This window comes from Stomoxys calcitrans, chromosome 3, assembly GCF_963082655.1.
Source record: "Stomoxys calcitrans chromosome 3, idStoCalc2.1, whole genome shotgun sequence".
Taxonomy (NCBI): Eukaryota; Metazoa; Arthropoda; class Insecta; order Diptera; family Muscidae; genus Stomoxys; species Stomoxys calcitrans.
This window is the reverse complement of record NC_081554.1, coordinates 55,651,663-55,671,368: the sequence shown is the minus strand read 5'-3', so window position 1 is coordinate 55,671,368 and position 19,706 is coordinate 55,651,663. Positions and strand designations below refer to the sequence as shown.

At 41.6% G+C, this 19,706-nt stretch overlaps 1 protein-coding gene across 1 annotated transcript in view; it reads right to left on the bottom strand.

Annotated features, from left to right (window-relative positions):
• LOC106092768 (fibronectin type-III domain-containing protein 3A) overlaps positions 1-18,852 on the bottom strand; it is a 587,249-nt gene extending 568,397 nt beyond the window's left edge. Inside the window, exon 1 of the mRNA XM_059366134.1 lies at positions 18,590-18,852. The gene's annotated coding sequence lies outside the window, so the exon portion shown is untranslated. The remainder of the gene's footprint in view (positions 1-18,589) is intronic.
• Between the last annotated feature and the right edge of the window lie 854 nt (positions 18,853-19,706).

Below are 19,706 nucleotides of genomic sequence, written 5' to 3'. Positions count from 1 at the left end.
TCTGGCCTTTACTGCCAAATCGTCTGCCCTTTCATTCCCCCTTACGTCGTTATGACCCGGCACCCAAACGATGCGGATTTTGCCATTCTCAGAGAAGCCGTTAATCTCCTTCTTACACTGCAAGACTTTTCGTGACCTTACAGTCCTGGTTTTTGTTACCCTTATGGCAATTTTACTATTCCACACCGTTTCGCTGTTCCACAGGGTTGCATGCAAATGCATCGCCCACCTTCTTAACTAGGACTGCGTCGACCCAAAAGGCTCCGGGTTAACCCAGTTTATTGACGGCAGTCCTCTGGCCTTCACTGCCAAATCGTCTGCCCTTTTATTCCCCCTTACTCCGTTATGGCCCGACAACCAAACGATGCGGATTTTGCCATCCTCAGAGAAGGCGTTAATCTCCTTCTTACACTGAAAGACTGTTCTTGACCCTACCATTCTGGTTTTTGTTGCCTTATAGCAACTTTACATACGACCACACGCATTTCGTGTTCGCCCGCATCTCCGTCAGTAGGACCGTATTATGGTAAAAAAAAAATTTGCCCATGAACATTCCACTAAGGAACAGGAGCGCAAACTTCTCACATATCAATGAGTGCAGTCCAATTCAAGTTTTTAAGCTCAATGATAAGGGGTCTCCTTTTTATAGCTCCTTCGGCCCCTCTTTGTGGAGAAGTTTTTACATGGCATAATACCTCACAAATGTTGCCAGCATTAGGAGGGGAAAACCACGCCAGGATTCGAACCCAGGCGTTCAGCGTCATAGGCGAACATGCTAACCTCTGTGCTACGATGGCCTCCGAATTATGGTCAGACAGTCTAAAACAGATCTCAGTTCCTGGGTTCTCAATATAGACCCCCAGGCCCGTTCTAACCTCTAGCTTTGATCCATCCGTGTAACATAATCTTCCAGATGGCAATACCAGAGGTCCCCCAATCCAAGATTTTGCCGCTGGCAGCGGTGCCTCGCACTCGACCTCAAGGTTCATCTCAGATATCCGATATTAGACCTCTTCCTCATTCCATTCTCCCATCGCCTTAAGTCTCATAGCCGCAGTGGCTGCCTCACACTTAATCTGTATGTCAATGGGTCGAATATCTAGAATAGTCTCCATTGACCTAGTGGGAGTGGTCTTTATCGACTCGCCTATGCCAAGACAACATGTTCTCTGTATGGTCCTTATGTTGCACTTTTTCTCCAGCAGCAGTCTACCAAACTAATGAGGCGTAAGTAAATATTGGTCTAATCACGCTCCTGTAGTGCCAGTGGACTATCCTAGGATTCAGGCCCCATTTCCAACCTACGGCCTTTCTACATAGTGCCAAACATCTGTGAGCCTTCTCAGTATGCTTCTGAATTCACATTTAGAAGCATACTGGGAAGGCTCACAGATGTTGGGCACTATTAGGGCAGGCCGTACGCTCGAAATGGGGCCTGAACCCTAGCATAGTCCACTGGCTCTACGGGAGCTTAGTTTTATTTAGTTTTCTGTACGAGATCACACCTAAGTATTTGACCTTGTCAGATATCGAAATCGTTACGTTGAGGAAACGTGGTGCGCAAAATTGGCCCACCTTTGTCTTCCTTGTGAAACAGACATATTTCAGTCTTCTCTGGGTTAACATTGAGATCCCTGGGTTTAGCCCGGTCATCCATCTGCAAGACCCTTTCGGCCCTTTTGCATAGCCTGTTCGGATCCTTACCCTTAAGACCCCTTCGGCCCGCAGCAAGACCCTTTCGGCCCTCTGCAAGACCCTTTCGGCCCTCTGCAAGACCCTTTCGGCCCTCTGCAAGACCCTTTCGGCCCTCTGCAAGACCCTTTCGGCCCTCTGCAAGACCCTTTCGGCCCTCTGCAAGACCCTTTCGGCCCTTCTGCATAACCGGTTCGGATCCTTACCCCTTAGAAGTATTATAACATCGTCTGCATAGCAGACCGGTTCAAATCCCTCCTCAGTCAGCATCCGTAATAGGTCATTCATGGTGGTCACCCATAGGAGTGGCGATACAATGCCCCCCAGTGGCGTGCCTTGTACCACCTTCTCCCTTATATTTATGCCATGGGACACACAATTTATCCACCTGTTCCTTATGGTTTATCTAGTCTCTAAGGACCGGGTTCATCCGGTACTGGTCTAAGTATTGGATCAGTGTGTCGGTCCGCACATTGTTAAAAGCCCCCTTGATAGCAATGCATACCGGCAGTGTGTACGCTTAGATCTGAAGGCCTTTGACGTCGCATGAAAAGCCTCGCCGGGCTTTGGTATAAATACCACCCTTGCCTCCTGACAGGATTTCGGAGTATATGAAAAGTCCCAGGCAGGCTGTAAACATATTGGCCAGGTTGGGCGCCAGATAGTCTACCTCTTTCTGTAGTAACGCCGGAAATATTCCATCAGGTCAATTTATCCACCTGTGCCTTAGCATATGGTTTATCCTGTCTCTAAGGACCGGGTTCACCCGGTACTGGTCTATGGATTGGATCAGTGTGTCAGTCCGCACATTGTTAAAAGCCCCCTCGATGTCAATGCATACCGTCAGTGTGTACGTTTTGGCATCGATCGATTCTTCTATTTTATGCACAACCTCGTGCAGGGCAGTCTCCACCGACCTTTCCTTGACACAGGCATGCTCTTTGTATTTGAGCAGTTCGCTGGATGTCCTACTCTTTATCTTGGTATCCACAATACGTTGCATGGTTTTGAGTAGAAAGGACGTAAGGCTTATGGGTCTATAGGCCTTTGGTGTCGCATAACTGGCCTTGCCGGGCTTGGGTATAAAGACCACCCTTGCCTCCTGACAGGATTTCGGAGTATATGAAAGTCCTAAGCTCGCTGTGAAAATTTTGGCCAGGTGGGGCGCCAGATAGTCTACCTCTTTCTGTAGTAACGCCGGAAATATTCCATCATGTCCGGGTGACTTAAATGGTTTGAAGCCTTCATTCCCTCACCATAAATTCCGTAACCTTCGATCAACATCATTATTCCAAGATTCCGGTGTCTCCGTGAGTCCCGTTGTATTCTGTGAAAAATGGGCTCTTATCAAAAGCCTCAACATGTTCTCCGTTGTCTCTGCTCTCACTCCCATGTCGTCTACTAAAATTTCAGTTTGGATAGGGGTTTTTGAGAGAAACTTTTTTATCTTGAAGGCCTCATTAACGCGATCGACCTGTTTGCAGAAAAGCTTCCAGAAAAGCACGTTTTGCCGCTCTGGTAATCCTATTGTATTCCATAAGCCGTGTGTAATACACATCCCAATAAACTTCCGCTTTTTGACGACCTGCTCTGTTAAAAAGTCTGGGTTTTCATCAAAAGCCTCAACATGTCCTCCGTTGTCTCTGCCCTCACTCCCATGTCATCTACTAAAGTTTCAGTTTGGACATGGGTTATTGAGAGAAACTTTTTTATATTGGCGGCCTCATTAACGCTATCGACCTGTTTGCAGAAAAGCTTCCAGGAGGCACGTTTTGCCGCTCTGGTAATCCTATTGTATTCCTTGAGCCGTGTGTAATACACATTCCAATAAACTTCCGTTTTTTTACGATGTGCTCTGTTAAAAAAAGTCTGCGGACTTTTTTTCCCAATATTACAAATCTTCCCAGTCATTCAGGGATTTTCTTGGGCTGATTTCCTTTCCCGAAGAGAAGAGCTATCTTTGAAAGACCCCACCAGTGCAGTCGTAATCCTGTTGATATTTTCTTCAATGTCTTCTATGCTTGGACAATCTGAATTATCTTGCCCAAGGGTTTTCTGAGTTGTCTTCCGAATCCTGTCCAATTGGTTTTCAACTTATTCCGGAAGCTAATCGGTTTCAGCACTGGCCGTGCTATTCTAAACCTATTGTAGGGATAGTTAGAGAAAGAGTGTTCCTGAACATCATCGATTAATCCTATTAACAAATCCTATTCACCTAATTCTATTAACAAAGGTAGCGGTGTTACCAATAGCAAGTGTTATTAGGTCGTTAGCATTCAAGAACTCTGCCAAGGCTTGACCTCAGGGGTTCAGGGATTTTCTTGGGCTGATTTCCTTTCCCGAAGAGAAGAGCTATCTTTGAAAGACCCCACCAGTGCAGTCGTAATCCTGTTTACATTTTCGTCAATGTCTTCCATGCTTGGATTATCTAAGTTATCATGCCCAAGGGTTTTCTGAGTTGTCTTCCGAATCCTGTCCAATTGGTTTTCAACTTATTCCGGAAGCTTATCGGTTTCAGCACTGGCCGTGCTATTCTAAACCTATTGTAGCGATGGTTAGAGAAAGAGTGTTCCTGAACATCATCGATTAATCCTATTAACAAATCCTATTCACCTAATCCTATTAACAAAGGTAGCGGTGTTACCAATAGCAAGTGTTATTAGGTCGTTAGTATTCCAGAACTCTGCCAAGGCTTGACCTCAGGGATTCAGGAATTTTCTTGGGCTGATTTCCTTTCCCGATGAGGAGAGCTATCTTTGAAAGACCCCACCAGTGCAGTCGTAATGCTATTGACATTTTCGTCAATGTCTTCTAATCTTGGATTATCTAAGTTATCTTGCCCAAGTGTTTTCTGAGTTGTCTTCCGAATCCTGTCCAATTGGTTTTCAACTTATTCCGGAAGCTTATCGGTTTCAGCACTGGCCGTGCTATTCTAAACCTATTGTAGCGATGGTTAGAGAAAGAGTGTTCCTGAACATCATCGATTAATCCTATTAACAAATCCTATTAACATAATCCTATTAACAAAGGTAGCGGTGTTACCAATAGCAAGTGTTATTAGGTCGTTAGTATTCCAGAACTCTGCCAAGGCTTGACCTCGGTCTCAGAAGGCCACACGGATTTACATCTACAGATGGTCATTTTGATCAGGAATATTTCTTCTTCACTATATGTCAGACAAACCTTTTGAAGTCTTACAAAAAAATCAAGAAATTCTTCCCTGATATGGCTGTTATAACAAAACCCCACATCAGCCTCTATATGTAGACTCTATTTGTATTCCTCTTCCTCAATGCAAAATTGCTTATTATTTTTTAATGGTTATTGATTTTTTCCTTTCTAGGAATAATGCAAATCTCATTCATTAATGTCGACTGATAATTATTCATTTGATTTTATAGAAAGAAAAAAATCCCCCAAACCATAACAATAATAATAATAAAAATCATTTTCGCTGAATCACATCTCCATGAAATCCAGAAATCCCAAGTTGTATTTTTTTCCGAATAATTGATTATCAATGTTTCCCATAGGCTGTATGCGAAGAACATGTTGATTGCTTTGGGGTTATAACACCTAAAATGTAATTGATTTGATGTCAAAAGTTCAATGCGCCAGGCAAACATATCGAAAACAAATGCCGCAAATATATTAAATTGTTGTTGTACCCTCTACCAAAGGGCGGGAGGTATACTAACTACGTCATTTCATTAGTAACTCATTGAAATATTGACTTGAGATCATATCTTATATATAGCAAGTAAAAAGGCGTTAAGTTCGGCCAGGCCGAACTTTGGATACCCACTACACCTCGGGTATATATGTAAACCACCTTTCATCAAAATTCGGTGAAAATTTCATACCTTATACTCATATACCTCATACCGATCTGAACTATATACGACACGGATGTCGAACATAAGTCACTGTATCAAATTTCAGGGAAATCGGATTATAAATGCGCCTTTTATGGGGCCAAGACTTTAAATCGAGATATCGGTCTACATGGCAGCTATACCCAACATGTCGAAGAGCCTAACACAAAACACTGTCCCAAATTTCGGCGAAATCGGACAATAAATGCCTCTTTTATGGGCCCTAAACCTTCAAATCGTGAGTTCGGTCTATATGGGGCAGCTATATTCAAATCTGGACCAATCTGGGCAAAATTGAAGAAGGACGTCGAAGAGCCTAACCAAACTCACTGTCTCAAATTTCAGCGACATCGGACAATAAATGCGCCTGTTATGGCCCCAAAACCTAAAACCTAGATATCGGTCTAAATGGCAGCTATATCCAAATCTGGACCGATCTGTGCGCTATTGCAGACGTATGTCAAGGGGTTTAACTTAACTCACTGTTCCAAATTTCGGCGACATCGGACAGTGAATGAGCATTTTATGGGCCCAAAACCATAAATCAAGAAATCGGTCTATATGGCAGCTATATCCAAATCTGAACCGATCTGAACTAAATTGAAGAAATATGTCAAAGGGCCTAACACAACTCACTGTCCCAAATTTCTGCAAAATCGGATAATGAATGTGGCTGTTATGGGCCTTACATCATAAATCGGAAGATCGATCTATATGGCAGCTATATCCAAATCTGAACCGATCTGGACCAAATTGAAGAAATATGTCAAAGGGCCTTGCACAATTCACTGTCCCGAATTTCATCAAAATCAGATAATAAATGTGGCTTTTGTGGGCCTAAGACCCTAAACCGGAGGATCGGTCTATATGGCAGCTATATCCAAATCTGAGCCGATCTGGGCGAAATTAACGAAGGATGTCGAAGGGCCTAATACAACCCACTGCCCCAAATTTCAGCGAAATCGGATAAAAAATGTGGCTTTTATGGGCCTAAGACCCTAAATCGGCGGATCAGTCTATATGGGGGCTATATCAAGATATAGTCCGATATAGCCCATCTTCGAACTTAACCTGCTTATGGACAAAAAAAGAATCTGTGCAAAATTTCAGCTCAATATCTCTATATTTTTAAAGACTGTAGCGTGATTTCAACAGACAGACGGACAGACGGACGGACATGCCTAGATCGTCTTAGATTTTTACGCTGATCAAGAATATATATACTTTATAGGGTCGGAAATGGATATTTCGATGATTTGCAAACGGAATGACAAAATAAATATACCCCCATCCTTCGGTGCTGGGTATAAAAATCAATTTGTGTTTGTTTGTAGGTTTGTTTGTGTCTTACTTATAGACTCAGAAACGGCTGAATCGATCTTCTTGAAATTTTCACAGATGAATAGTGTGGTGAAAATAGGGTACTACATTTTTTGATTTCTGAAGGGGGGGGCGGACCCTCCCCCTTACGATAATTTTCAGAAACGCCAGATCTCGGAGATGGATGATGCGATTTAAGCGAAATTATGTGTGCTCTCACATAGTACCCTAACAATAAAAATTTGGAATCCAAATTTCGGATGGGGTACCTAGGGGGGCTGCCCCACCCTAAAACCTACCAAACATATATTTAGACAAATCACAGCAATATGGGACTCAAATGAAAGGTATTTAGGAGTAGAAAACGTATCTGATATCTAATTGTCGGACCAAGTGTGGGGGGACCACCCCAAGCCCCAAAACACCCCTAAATCGGACATATTTACCGACCATGACAATATGGGACTCAAATGTAAGGTATTTGCGAGTAGAATACGAATCTGATATCCAAATGTCGGACCACTGGAGTCCTGGGTTTCTGGGGGTCCACCCCTTTCCCAAAACACCCCCCAAACAGGACTTATTTACTGACCATGGGGATATGGGGCTTAAATAAAAGGTATTTGAATGTAGAATACGAATCTGATATCCAAATATGCGACCACGTGTTTGGGGGGCCGCCTCTCACCAAAAACATCCCCCAAAGGGGACAAATTTACGATCATAGCAATATGGGGCTGAAATGAAAGGTCTTTGGGAGTAAAGCACGAATTTGATATGAATATTTGGGAAAAGTGTCTATGGGGCCACCCCAATTCCACACAACACCCAAATAGTAAGTATTTGCTGACTTTAGCAATATGAGGCTCAAATAAGGGGGTTTTTAGAGTAGAGCACGAATCCGACATATATTTTCAAGGACAACCCACTGAGTGGCCTCCCATCATGTTTGTCGACTATGAAAATATGGGGCTCAAATTAAAGGTATTTGGAAGTAGACCCACGTATCTGAAAGGTATTGGGGTGTACAGCAAGAATTGATACCCATTTTCGGGACCAATTTTCTGGGGGTCTACCCCTTTCCCAAAATACTCCACAAACAGCAATTTTTTAGTGACCATCGCAATATGGGGCTCAAATTAAGGTATTTGGGAGTAGAAAACGAATTTGATAACCTATTTTGAGGCCATGTGTTTGAGGGAAGCCTCATCCTATAAACTCCTCTTAAGCCAATGGCAATACGGGGTTTAAATAAATGGTATTTGAGAGAAGAGCACGAAGCTGATATTTTTTCAGGGCCAAGTATTTGGGGGACCACCTATCCCCCGAAGACACCACTAAATCAGACATCATGAGAATATTGGGCTGAAATGAAGTATTTTAAGAATGAAGTACAACTCATACATCCAAACTTAAATTCGTAGACTAATTACGACCATATGGGATTCAGCTAAAGGCACTTATATTGTTAAACTATCAGTTAAGCGATATACTATTTTCGTAGCATGGTATTTCACTAAAAGCTCTTTAATTGTCGAAAAAAAGAATATTCCAAGGAAACTTTTGTTCCATATAAAGTAAAAGAAAGCGCAGCGGAGCGGGCCTGATGCATACGCCTTATCAGCGTGTCGCCTACGGTCTAAAATAGTTCAGCGGGTAACCCGTCGGCTCCTGCTGCCTTGTTGTTCTTTAGTCGGATCACTAATACTTGGACCTCATTCTGATAAGGAGGTAAGCATTCTTTACCATCATCAAAGGCCACTACTACTTCAAATTACTAAAGACCCCACAACATGTAAACGGTGACAAAAACCCCAAAAAGTAAAGCATTTTGCCTATAGTTGTTATTAAATTGAAAGCAAACAAACACTCCCAGCCACAACTGCTTATGATGGTATCAAATGACATTTTCCATTGATACTACTAAAGTCGGCGAAAAAAAATTTGATTTTTTTTTCGTTATCGTGGTCTTGCGCTTGTCATTTTTTTCGTTATTCATTCCATGAATATTTCTCTTGCCATTCTTCGAAAATATTACTTGTGCTTTTGTTTCGGAGGAGAGGGTGCTTTGTTTTATTTACCCATGTCGCATTGTGTGTGGTATATAAACGCATTCTAACATCTTTGCCATCGAGAGCAAATATTATTTTTTTATTTCCGTCTTTTTTTTTACATTTTTTTCCTACAAAAATGTATCTCCTGCCTTCTACAGCTTTTTGCGCTGTTGTTATTGCAAATTGAATATTGAATATTTCGTCGGTTTTTTATTTGGGATGGCATTGCTTTGCCATTTCTGTGGAAAGGAGATTTTTGCATATGTGCATAAATATTTATTAGCGTTGTTTGCCACCAATGGAAATTTTTGTAAAGACATTTGGTCTTAAATGGCTTTCGTTTTATTTGAGGATGTAAGGTTTATTTTCGCTGGGTGTGTATTTTGGTTGAATTCTAATCTGAACTTTAAATCGTTGTTACTCTCATTAGTGACATATGCTACAAAATTGAAGATGATTCAAAACAAAAAAAAAATTTGCATAAAATTGAATTAAAATGTAAGGAAATTTCAATAATGGGATTTTTTGAAGGATTTAATAATTTTGTCGTTATAAATTGGACCTAGGGTATATATGAATACAGTGGTTTAGTAGAGGAATCTATCAGCAAAACATGCATAACTTCAAAGTATTTAAATTTTTGAAAAAAAAAAAAACACTAAAAAATTTTCGACTACAATTTAAAATTTTATGGTGCAGATGGTGCAGAATGGGTACTCAACTTTTTCATACCCGAAGGGGGAGCGGACCCTCCCCCTTAACCCAATTTTCAAAAACGCCAGATCTAGGAGATGGTTGCGGCTATTCAAGCGAAATATTGTTTGCAATCTTAAAACAACCTAAAAACAAAAATTTTGATGCCCACATTTTGGAAGAGGTGACTACCCACCATCCTGACCCCTGAGGACACATTAAAACTCAAATGAAGGAATTCGGGAATAGAGTACGAATTTAATATTAAAAATTTGGTCTAAGTACCTAGGGGGCCTCCCCAATCCTAAAATCTCTCAAAACGAACAATATGGGACTCAAATGAAAGATATTCGGGAGCATATTACGAATATGATCTGGAAGCTAGAATAGACTATATAAATTTGTAGATATCTGAAGGGGGCATGCCCTCCCCCCTTACACCAAAAACACCATACAAAATCAAAAATGGACCGAACGGAACAAAATGGATATCAAATGAAAGGTATTGGAGAGTAGAATACGAATATGGTATTAAAATTGGATCCAAGTACCCGGGGGCAGCCCCAACCCCAATACCACCCAAACCGGACAAATTAACCGACTATAACAATATGGGTCTTGAATGAAAGATATTTGGAAGGAGAGCACGAAACTAATATTCACTTTCCGGACCAAGAGCCTGGGTGCTGACCCACCGTCTTAACACGCAATGCAAAAAAGCCATCTAACAGACATATTGACCAATGACAATATGGGACTCAATTCAATGGTTTTTCGGAGTTGAATACGAATCTGATAGTAAATTTTTAGTCTAAGTATCTGTGGAGCCGCGAAAAACTTCGAAACCCCCCCTAACAGACACATTGAGCAATCACAACAGAATGGTATTTGACATAACAGAAAGGTATTCTGGAGAAGAATACGACTATGCAAGTTAAATTTGGATCCAAGGAACTGAGAGGAGGCTCTGTTTTATAAAACCACCGCAAATAGTCTAATTGACCGATCATAGAAGTGTGGGTATCAAGCGAGATGTATTTTTTTAGAATAGTTTTTGCTAACGGTTAGAAGGGAAGGCGCAACAAACACAGAATCAGAGTTATTGGAGACTGGGATACATTACAAAGGTGACATTCTTTCTATGTTTCGAAAGCGAAACCAGAGTTGAGCGTGTTTGATTGTTATTTTAGCTCAACGATAAGAGGCTACCTATTTAAAGTCCGGTCCAAGTGGTGTGCCGATAAGCACTAACGGGCTAGACCACAAACTAAAATTTCAGCCAATTCGAATAAAAATTGCGCTCTTTAGCGGGAATGAAGGTCATTAGTCGTTGTAAAAAATTTCAGCCAAATCGGATAAGAAATGCGCCCTCTATAGGCTCAAGAAGTCAAGACCCCAGATCAGTTTATATGACAGCTACATCAGGTTATGCACCGATTTGAACCACACTTACCACAGTTGCTGTAAATCATAACAAAACACCTAATGCAAAATTTCAGGCAAATCGGATAAGAATTGCGCCCGCTAGCGGCTCAAGAAGTCAAGACCCAAGATCGGTTTATATGGTAGCTATATCAAAACATGCCCCATTTACAATCCCAACCGACGTACACAAATAAGAAGTATTCGTGCAAAATTTCATCCGGCTAGCTTTACTTCTACAAAAGTTAGCGTGCTTTCGACAGACAGACGGACGTACATGGCTAGATCGACTTAAAATGTCATACTTTATGGGGCCTCAGAGGAATATTTCGAGGAGTTACAAACAGAATGACGAAATTAGTATACCCCCATTCTATGGTGGAGGGTATAAAAATAAAGTTAGTATTCTAGGCCGTAAGTTTTTCTACTGAAGTCTTCCATGGATAATTATTCATAGTTGTCGCACTATTATTGAAGGAATATCCACTGTTGAAAATTTATTTATCCCCAAATTCGAACCCAGGCCTTCATTCAGTACCATTACCGAATATGCTTATCCATACGCAACGGCAACATTAGATAGGCCGACAAAAGTGAAAATTCGATTGAATTCAAAAATAGACAAAATTATGAGAAAGTGATGGGAATCAACAGCAAGCATCACAAACATCAAATTCAGCGCCATCTATTGGGGGATACAAATAATCCAATAGCAAAGCCAACCCGAACAAAGAAATATAGCGAGAGGTACAGCAGAGAGTGTTCAAAGTTGATAATGTGTTTTTCACCACTGTTTTGACAACAACCCTCCAATTGTCGGGGATATAGGTATCCAATTTTGAGGCCAAGTGTCGTCTCATTCCATAAAGGCCCACTAAACCAATGGCAATTGGGTTTTAAATAAAAAGAATTTGAGAGTAGAGCACGGTGGTGACATTTTTACTGGGCTGACTGCGTGGGATGCCGCCCACCCTACATGCCCTTCAAACTGGACATATTTGTGGACTTTGGCAAAAAGGGGCGGAAATCTGATATCTGTTTTATGGCTAAGTGTTTCATGGATGCCTCACCTCATACTTTAAACCAGTCATATATACCGACTATAGCAATGTGTAGCTCAAAGGTGGTTTTTAGGTGTAGATTACGCATCTGATATCCACTTTCGGGGTAAAGGTTTTGGTTGCTCCAATCCACCACCAAAACCAAGAGAACGAAGTCGATCTAGCATCGAAACTTTAATGGCCGGACCCTCCCCTTACCCTATTTTCAAAAAGGGCAGGATCTCGGAGATGTTCGGGGCGATTTAAGCGAAATTTGGTTTGCGTATAATAACTCAAGATTATGACAATATGGGACTCAAATGAAAGGTATTCGAGAGTAGATTGCAAATATGGTCTGGAATGAGAAATAGGCTTTATAATTTGTTGATTTCGAAAGGGGGCGGACCCTCCCCCTTTACCCGAAAACACACCCAAAATCAAAAGTGGACCGATCGGGACAATATGGGACTCAAATGAAAGGTATTCGAGAGTAGATTGCAAATATGGTCAGGAAGGAGAAACAGGCTTTATAAGTTGTCGATTTCGGAAGGGGGCGGACCCTCCCCCTTTACCCAATAACACACCCAAGATCAAAAATGGACCGATCGAGACATAACGGGTATCAAATGAAAGATATTCAGGAGTAAAGTAGGAATTTCATATTAAAAATTGGGTACAAGTAACTGGGGGCCGTCCTAACCCCAAAAACCCCCTAAAATAGGTTATTAGGACGATCATGACAATATGGGACTTAAATGAAAGGTATTCGGGAGTAGATTGCGAATGTGGTCTGGAATGAGAAACAGACTTTATAATTTGTTGATTTCGGAAGGGGCGGACCCTCCCCATTTACCCAAAATCAAAAATTGGCCGATTCGGACAATATGGGTATCAAATGAAAGGTATTGGAGAGTAGAATGCGAATATGGCATTAAAATTTAGGTCAAAATCGATGGGTATTTAGACCCAACGCTAAAATTCCCCCAAACACACATTTTGAGCGTTCATGTCAATATTCGACAGTAGATTACAAATATGGCATAAAAAATTAGGTCCAAGTAGTGGGAGGTCGCCCCACCCCAAGTACCCCCGAAGGGGCATATTAGCCGACCATATCTATATGGGGCTCAAATGAAATGTATTTGGAAGAAGATTACGAATATGACATTAAAATTTGTGTTCAACTCTAGTTGGCGCTTTTCCTCCTAAAGATATGTCAAATGGGTTATTTGACCCATTATAACTCAAATAAGAGGTCGCCCCACCCCAAATACCCCCGAAGGGGCATATTAGCCGACCATGCCTGTATGGGACTCAAATGAAATGTACTTGGGAGTAGATTACGAATATGACATTAACATTTGCGTTCAACTCTAGGTGGCGCTTTTCCTCCTAAAGATATGTCAAATGGGTTATTTGATCCATTATGACAATATGGGACTCAAATAAAAAGTGTTTGAGAGTAGAAAACGAATTTGATATCCAATTTTTGAGCCAAGTGTTTGGGAGTACGCCCTAAAGCACCCCCTAAACTGAACTTCATTTCCGATTAAGGCAATATGGAGCTCAAATCAATGGTATTTGGGAGTAAGGAACGAATTTGATATCTATTTTCAGAGCAAAGTGCCGGTGGCCGCCCCAGCCCCAAAACACCCTCCAAACATTTCATATTTACTGACCATGGCAATATGGGGCTCACATTAAATGGATTTTGGGAGTGCAGCACGAATTTGAGGGGAGTAAAAATTTGCCCAGAAACCGAGAAGGGGCACACTTTATGCACATCAATGAAAGTTTTTCGATTCAAGTTTAATCTCAATGATTAAGAACTTTTTTTTCTGGGGAGAATTTTTTACATGACCCTGCATGGCAAATGTCACCCGCTTTAAATTTTGTCTGATATTATGGCCAGGATTTGAACGCATTCGGCGTTGAGCATTACAAGCGGACATAGACCACAGTGGCACGAATTCGATATACACATTCAAGGCGAAGTGTCCCAACCCTAAAAAGATATCAGAGAGTTAAAGAAGGTGCAGCGGACAACATTCTTCAATATTTTGAATGGAATTTAAAATTTTTACATTTTTTCGTCATCTTTTACTTAATTGAAATTTCAGTCTTTTATTCGTAGAATTTTGTTATTATTAACATTTGTTTATTTTTACTTTTTACACAAAAGTAAACACCAACACTTTTGTATTTGTTTGCCTCGTTGATAATGCAATTAAGATGTGTGGCTCTAGCAATTGTCGAATGAAATGCAAATAAGTCAACAACATCTTCTTTGGAGCATATCGAAAATCAACTGCAATGTTTTGCTTGTTTTTCTTTCCAGCAAAAACTTAATTTAAGGCCCAAATGTAAATAGAATTGGAAAAGAAAACAAAGACCTGCACTACTTGCCAACCATGCGGCGTCGAGTTTCTGCCCTAAAAATATTTAAAAAGTCTTCCTCCACACACACACACACACACAATCTTGTTATACCTTCAATTAAAATATGATGTTTTGGGTTGTTTTCCTTTGGAATTTAAAAATTCAAAAGAAAAGATAATCAAAAAAAAACGAGAGACAAAATATAACAGAGAAACCAAGCGAAAAATTACAAAAAAAAAAATAAAACAAATAATTGCTATCGTTAGCAAGCAGCAGCGTCAAGTTCATTGACCGTTACAAAAGTTCGTATCAAAAAATTTACTCGCACGCTCGCACACGAAATCAAAAAAAAAATCATCACCTCAGCATTTTCTCTTTTTTTTGGATTTTTTTGCTAAACATTCCCAAAATCGAGTCTTTTGTGTTGGACAAGCCATGCTCAATGCTTGGGGGGGGGGGGGGGTGGGGGACCTTATTGTCATAATGATGGCAACGAAATCACAAAGTTGACCACTATTCAGCTGAGAACTTCATTATTATCATAAAAAAGTTTTGCTTTATTCGGCAAATATGCCATAGTCATTCATAATTGAAGCCACATTGGGATGATTTCTGTAAGATTTTGAATTTTTGCTTTGTGAAGTATTCTGTAAAAATTGTTTCTTTGGGGTTTGTTGAGAATATTGTGTCTGAATATAGAATTTTTTGGATTACTTTTCGACTTCTTCTACTTCTAAGGACCTGATATTGTCTTACCTAACCTACAAACATTGCCAAACCTAGTCAATCCCATGGCAGCCAGTACCGGATTGACGCGATGAAAACCTTCATCGGCAAGGGCTGCCTGGTGGAATGGAGGATAGTTAAAGGTTAAACAGTGTCGGAGATATCACCCCCCCCCCCCCTTCCCCCCCCCTTGGGGAACTCCCTGTTTTACTCTACGGTGCTTCGACTTCTTATCCTTAAATTCCACAAATCACTGGCCTAGCTGGAGGGACGTATTGGCGATGGTCTCGAATAGCTTAGCATGGTTGACCACGAGAACCGTTCTATCATATGGCCGGGACTAATTGAACCCCACGGCAAATGAGTGCGGTGATGGCATGCAAAGCTGTTGTTGGTCTATCCAGTCTTCGAAATCCATGCTGATGCTCGGCGAATGGAAATTCTCCTACGAGGCTCGGGAACAGTAATGCCTCAAGCCCTCAGCAGTAGCCAGTTGAGAGAAGGAAGAGCGGACTGGTACCACGGGTGTCAGGAGCCCCTGGAACTTTGGTTCCAGCCTGACAATGGTGAGGCCCCAGTGGGGAGCAACGTGGTGGCTGTGGTTTGTACCCAAATCGCGGGTAGAGCATAAGCTCGGCGTGGAGTTGCGTTTTCAACCGGGTGCCGTGACCCATAAATCGGTAGGAGTTTTAGGTAGTGCTCCGCTCCTAACCAAGGAGGTGAACACGTCCAAATACGTGGAATCAAATTGGTACTCATGTGTGGGTTACCACATGTGGGGGCGTTGGTAGACGCATTGTATTCACCCTTGGGCCTCGCAGGTTTGGGCCGTGATGGCAGGTATCTGCGTAAAACTCGGCATGCGTGTGTACGACTCCCCCAAACTCAGGTCCTTTCCAGGCTTCAATAGCGGGAACCCTGTCCATTGTTGCAAAAATGCAACGCTGCACACAAATCCCACAAAAAGAAAGCGTAAAAAATTAAAAATGTTTCAACTTGGACGCATGAAGCGAGCGTGTTGCCACACGTGAAGTAGTGGTTTTGGTCGTTTTCTACGCTCCGCTTCTCAACGCGCTCATTCTGTTAAGGCCTTAAGAGTGCTCAAAGACGGGTTGAGGACAGTAGTAAGATACTCAACTACAGGTAAATCCAGATTCTTCACCATCAGTATTGAGATCTTGTGGGGGCCCAACGCCTTGGATGATTTGGCGCCATGAATTACATTTGTAACTTCGCCCACGGTATATTGCGATGGCAGTCCATCGGCTTGGAGATCACGGATACGACGAATGGCTCTCCTCCTTGCCCAGTCACTCTGGGGATGCACAATAAATTGATGGTTGAACAACCAGGTGCGTCTCTTTGGATCAGTCGCCAAAAGTGACTGAGCTCCTGTCGTCCCGTCTACCAGGATGTGAGTGACTTAACAGTAGACCACAGCTACTACTCTAAACTGGTGCCGAAATTACATTGCTCCTAGTGTCCCAGCCACAAATTCCGTTTATGTTCGTTGACTACCCTGATTATTTCCAGATTCAGCTCGGATACTGAGGTAAGTGGGGTCCGTACAACGAATCCCATCGCGCTCGTCTGCGACTACCACTGCCTGCGCCCGGAAATTGGGCCGTACTTAGAGTATTCTAGCAGCTATTATAAAGCGAGCGGAGACCACCGTGGCGCAGTGCTTACCATGTCCGCCTATGACGCTGAACGCCTGGGTTCGAATCCTGGCGAGACCATCAGAAAAAATTGTCAGCGGTGGTTTTCCCCTCCTAATGCGGACGGACGGAAGGACGGACGGAAGGACGGACGGAAGGACGGACGGAAGGACGGACGGAAGGACGGACGGAAGGACGGACGGAAGGACGGACGGAAGGACGGACGGAAGGACGGACGGAAGGACGGACGGAAGGACGGACGGAAGGACGGACGGAAGGACGGACGGAAGGACGGACGGAAGGACGGACGGAAGGACGGACGGAAGGACGGACGGAAGGACGGACGGAAGGACGGACGGAAGGACGGACGGAAGGACGGACGGAAGGACGGACGGAAGGACGGACGGAAGGACGGACGGAAGGACGGACGGAAGGACGGACGGAAGGACGGACGGAAGGACGGACGGACGGAAGGACGGACGGAAGGACGGACGGAAGGACGGACGGAAGGACGGACGGAAGGACGGACGGAAGGACGGACGGAAGGACGGACGGAAGGACGGACGGAAGGACGGACGGAAGGACGGACGGAAGGACGGACGGAAGGACGGACGGAAGGACGGACGGAAGGACGGACGGAAGGACGGACGGAAGGACGGACGGAAGGACGGACGGAAGGACGGGCGGAAGGACGAACGGACGGACGGAGGGACGGAAGGACGGACGGAAGGGCGGACAGAAGGACGGACGGAAGGACGGACGGAAGGACGGACGGAAGGATGGACGGAAGGACGGACGGAAGGACGGACGGAAGAACGGACGGAAGGACGGACAGAAGGACGAACGAAAGGACGGACGGACTGAGATGGCTAGTTCGAATAGAAATTTCGAGACAATCAAGAATAAATACTTTATGGGGTCCTAGATCAATATTTTGAGGTATTACAAACGGAATGACTAGATTAGTATACCCCCATCCTATGGTGGTGGGTATAATAAGTTTTTCTTTGCGGTTTGTTGAGGATTTTTTGTCTGAATAAAGAATTTTGTGCATTAACAAAAGTTTCGACTACTTTAACTCCTCCTCCTTATATACCATCAACTACCCTACCAACTTTACTTAACCTAAAGCATATTTCCGTTTTATATATGACATGATAAACTAAATGTTAAGAACTCTTTTACTATATTACTGTAAATTTTCTTACTCCATTTACTTTCACATATCCCAACATTAATGATAGGTTAGTCTTCCCCCAGTCATTCACATTTGTTTATTATTGTTGCATGCCTACACGTTGGGCGCCATTTAATAACTAATGACCCAAAAAACGCTACGCTAACATTTAAAAGTCAATGAGATACTGCCATCTAATAATCAAGTGCTATAACTAATTTCAATTATGCATGATAACTGCACAAAAAAAGTAGAAAACAAAAAAGACTTTTCCTCGTTGGGCGCCATTGGTTTAATTTAAGCAATGCCACCAAAAAAGAAAAACTGTTTGCTTTAACCCTATCAAGATCTTAAAATATTTTAAATGTCTAAATAAATTTTGATTTTTTTTTAATGCTCTGGCTATATTTAAACAAAAGCAAAAATCATTTCCCTTTTATGTTGTTGTTGTTTTTTTCTAACGTAAGTTGAGTTTTGTGGCTGTTTTCCCCCTTTTTCTTGTTGGTGAAAAAGGGTTGCTCAATTAAAAATAAAGAAATTTTGTGGTACTTACTTTCTTGTTTTTGGTGTTTGTTGTTTATAGATTTCAAATTTTATGTATTTTGGCTCGTTTTTCCTTAGTTTCGTTTTTAAAAGGGCAAACAAAGCAAGGAAAAATCCTTAATAATCCTTAATTTCGTTGGGTGTTCTCTTTTTGTGTTTAACGATTTGTTTGATGCAGGCAAACACCAGATCCTACATTTAACCGTGGGGTTTTTTGGCAGGGGAAACAAAAGTTTAACGCGTTTGTTTGTCTTGTTTTTCGTTATTTTTTATTTTTTTATTGTTTTCGATGTTGAATCTTCGCGGGTTGTTGTATGCTTGGCTGATTTTTTATTAAGCAGTTATCGTTTGTTTTTCTCTGTCTCGGCTTACTTATTCCCTTGTATTTTTTTGTTCTGCTTTTATTGTGGCTGTTTAATTAACAATAAAAATAATCCTTTTTTGTAAAGGTTTTGAAGAGGAGGGGGAGAAGTAGGCGGCGGCGGCGGTTGTATCTAACCTAACTGCAGACTTTAAAAAGTACTTAGTTTTCTTTTTTTTTATGGGCTTGGAATTTATTTATTTTTCTTATATATATTTATTTATATGTATTTAGGAAACAATTGGCAGCGTTTAATGGTTGGTTAGATGGGATTCTTGTTTAACGAGGAGGGATTTACTTTCTCTATGGTGGTGGTTGTTTAAATTGTATTTTGTATAAAAATGTTATAAATGACATAAAAATTGCACAAGTTGTAAAAGATTTCCTTTTCTCACATGGAAACCAAAAAAAATGGGACTTTTTTGTTGAAATGATTTACTGGAATTTTTTTGTAATTTTTTTTGTAAAAATTCAATCACTTGCTATAAAACTGGGCATTAAAAAATTTTTTATATATTTTCTAATATTTTAGTTAAAATATTTATTCATTCCATAGTTTTTTTTGAAGTTTAAAATGTTTTTTTTTAATCTTGTGTGTGTTTCCGTTATTCGCTAACTATTATGTTTTTCTTCACATTAATAATAAAATCGATTTTTTTCTGCAGCTGATTTTGTTTTAGTTTTTTTAAACACTTTTTTTAAGCTATTTTTTCAATATTGCACACTTTTTATCCCGTACTATCAGATTTTTTGATTTAAAATATCG